Consider the following 3,978-nt stretch of genomic DNA (forward strand, 5'->3'; position numbering starts at 1 on the left):
GTTCCACTACCAATTTTTTAAAACTAGATGCTGTCATGGGAAAAATACCCGCACTAAGGTGTTTGCCTCTAAAAAACACTCCTTCATTATGGGCTTTCCAAGGAAAAAATCAAAATAATTCTATAATTATCACCCTACGTGTATTCGTCAAATTAGCATAAAATTTTCAGGTGACCATGTTTTCTCTGAGCCTCATATATGTATTTTGGATACTTAACTCATTACCAGTCTGAAATAACAAAATTTAATTAATGAAGTAAATTACTTAATTAGATACTTCTATAAAATGTTTAAATTGCCGATAAATTGTACTTTTAAATTTGACTTTCTACCACATGAAATATTATTTTAGTATGATTTAAATGTGCAAACTGTTTTTAATATTTGGTCAGGAAAAAGAATCATTGAAAATATAACCCAATTAATTTGTCAATGCCTATTCCTCCCCCCTCCCCCCTCCCCACTTACACACACACACAGCCTCTCTCACACATTTTTTTTAGATAGACCTAGACTGCAATGTTAAAACATCTGTCACTTAAGATAGTTTGAAATTTGTCTCGTACTTACTAAACAACTTTAACATTTTATGAAAATTTCTCCATTTACATTGGGGTTGCGTTCCCATTACTGGATTTTTAGATATCACCACTCGGCACACCTTGCCAATCACATTCTACTCAATGAAGGCGACGGAATCAGAAGGTTTGTCCTTTACTAAGATTAGCACATGTATGCTGACGGTGCAGTGGAGCCAGTTAAAATCATTTCAATTTTGTGTTTTAATTGGATTATATGGATTATATTTCATGAGCGACAAGACCTATGACATTCGGTAGATAAGATTTAGTATAGGTTGCATAAAAATAAATAAATGTAAATGGTTAGGTTGAAGTTCAAAAAGGCTGAAAAATCATCGCATGCCACGGTCGCCTTTCTCATCGTCAAGTTACCTCCGTGTTGCTGATGTGACAATCAGATAGAGGCTCAGATCCAGAATTCTTTTTTTCGAAAAGGGGGGGGGGGTTTCCTCATCTCAGTCAAAAAAGTCTCAGCCCCAGTATTTCCTGAGAAGGAAATAAAAAAATAAAAACAATGATGGTGGAGTCCATGTTTTCTAAAGGGGGAGGATGTCCAAATCAATAAAGTTTCATTCTCTTCAAGTAAATAGTCTTATTTAAAAAAACTCTGCAAGTTCCAGGGGGTGGGGGAGGAGTTTGATCTCCATAGCCACCCCCGTACCTGAAATACAAATTGATTTTTATGATTCCATAAAAGTAGACAAATTTTTCCATTTGACTATATATACATATTTTGTTTCCTGTGTTTATGTCTGTTTTGTTCTCTCCACAGAAACTTTAACCTTGCCCATAAGTTTAAAGTGGATTGGGCTATAACATGGCTTCCACATTTCTATAGGTAAATTTCTTTCACAAACCTTTTAAATGGGTACCACCAGTTTTCACTCTTTCAGCTCTTGACCTTGAAGTTGACCCACTTTAACAAGAAAAATACCTTAAAATTTGCTTAAGTTTTGAACAGTTGGTGCTAGGGATATTTATGCTGGCACTGTGTAATCATTTGTGAACTTTCCAACAGGGATAAATATTTTTGCTCAGAGTCTTGAACCCAATTGAACTTTAACCTTGGCAACTAGCTTTTTGTACAAGTGAGGAAGTACTAGGGATTTCTCTCATTTCACATGTGATTCCTTGTGGAGAAGACTTTCCCTTTGATACCAAGATTTTGACCCTTTGACCTTGACCTTGGAGTTTGATATACATTTGAGAAACTTGAACCTTTGCCAAAAGCTGCATAACGCTGTCACAACAAACAAATAAATTACTAAAAAATGCAGAGCATGTACATATTTTATAATCAACAGATATACTTCTGGTCATATTTGAAGCTCCTTCCTTTGGAATTGAACATGGTGATATAAAATTTTTAAAAATAATTGTTAATTGTGTTAATTTTTTATGTTATTCATGTTCATGACTGTATGCCTACATGGTAATTGTCAATAAAGTGAATTGAAAAATAATTATTATAAGAATTGAAAAGGTTGTGCATATTTAAAACTGACTAAGCTCTGCGGATGAATTAGATATACCTGTTTAGCTTTATTTTGCTACCCAAAGCACCTTGATTATTTTACAAGCATACTGTTTTGAAATATACTGTTTTCTGTCGTCCATCTGTTTGTCTGCAAACTTTTCACATTCTTAACTTCTTAAGAACCACTTGGCCAATTCAGCCAATTTACATGTAAATATGCAGGGAACTTTTTCCAACATAAATCTTCTAAGAACAGCAAGAACATTTTTGTCCCCCATTTTTGATAGGAGCATTAGCTCATTTTGTTGTCAAGTCTGTCCACTGTCTAAATAAATTTACTTGTCATCATAGTCATATATTATCAATGAGAAGAGACAGGACTTCATATTAACATGTGTATTTAGTATTTCACTGTGACAATACCGTTTGAATACATGATGATTTTATTACCCATGACCTTGAAGTTTCAGACCTACTGTCAAAACTGAAATTAATCATTTTAAATTGATTATTTTGAAAGAGAAATGAAAGGGCATTCATATTATACATGCATGTATATTACCTGTGATAAGGCCTTTAAATGTATCATGACTTTTTAAACTCTGTGACTTGACTCTAAGTTAAGCTTACTTTTCAACTAATATTGTATTTCCTTTTGATCTGTTGATTGTTGAGAAGAGATACAACTTTCACATTTCACGTGTACATTACCCATAACAAGATGTTTCCCAATATGCTACAATTTTTTTACCCCTTGACCTTGATGTTTTACCAATAGTTCAAATCTTGAGCGAACTCTCCCAAAAGATGATTAGGCTGCTGAGTAAAATGTAAGAGGAAAAAGGGGTTTTTTGCATAAAAACATCATTTTTCGACGTCCATTCGACCACCCCCCCAGGACAATATCGAAATCTAAACCTTACTGCATATCTACATGACCCCAATAACAATCTTCCAAAAGATGATAAGGCTGCTGAGTAAAATGTAATAGGAGTCAAGGGAATATGGGGACTTTTGCAAAAAAAAAGTCATTTTTCAACCCCCATTTGACCCTCCAGGTAGAAAATCAAAATTCAGAAACCTTTCTGTACATCTACTTGACACCATCAACCATCTCCCGAAAGATGATCAGGCTGCTAAATAAAATGTCAGAGGAGTTCAAGGAAGACGGGGCTTTTTGCATAAAAATGTCATTTTTCGACGCCCATTTGACACCCCTGGGCAAAATCAAAATTCCGAAACTTTACTGCACATCTACATGACCCCAACAACCATCTCACAAAAGATGATTTGGCTGCTGAGTAAAATGTCAGAGGAGTTCAGGGAAGACGGGGCTTTTTGAATAAAAAACGTCATTATATTTCGACTCCCATTTGACCCCCCGGAACAAAATCAAAATCCGAAACCTTACTGCACATCTACATAATCCCAAGAACCAACTCCCAAAAGAAGATTAGGCTGCTGAGTAAAATGTAAGAGGCGTTCAGGGAAGATGGGGCTTTTTGCAAAAAAACGTCATTTTCGACCCCCATTTTACCCCCCAGGGCAAAATCAAAATTCAGAAACCTTACGAGGGAAGTTCAAAAATTACGCGGACTCTGCTATTATCTACTCTTACAAACGTCATATAGTTATGAAATTTCACAGAAATGTGTATCTTAAAGATTCCAATGAATTTTGGACAAAATTTCTGTATTTTAAAAGCATTCTACTAAAATTATCGGTATGTCGATATCCCTGATGGTGAGGTACGGAGCACGACAAAAAATCTGAAGCAAAAGCATGAGGGATCCAAAATTTGACTTATTTCATTTTCTATAATTCGCGATATTTTTCGACAATTTTCTCAAATGTATATTTAAATTGTTCTATTATTATATATTTAGATTTCTGACATGATATCTAAAGTACTAACAGAAA

Source organism: Saccostrea cucullata, unplaced genomic scaffold (genome assembly GCF_032062105.1).
Source record: "Saccostrea cucullata isolate Sc308-1 unplaced genomic scaffold, CSIRO_AGI_Scuc_v1 ctg7308, whole genome shotgun sequence".
NCBI classification, from domain to species: Eukaryota; Metazoa; Mollusca; class Bivalvia; order Ostreida; family Ostreidae; genus Saccostrea; species Saccostrea cuccullata.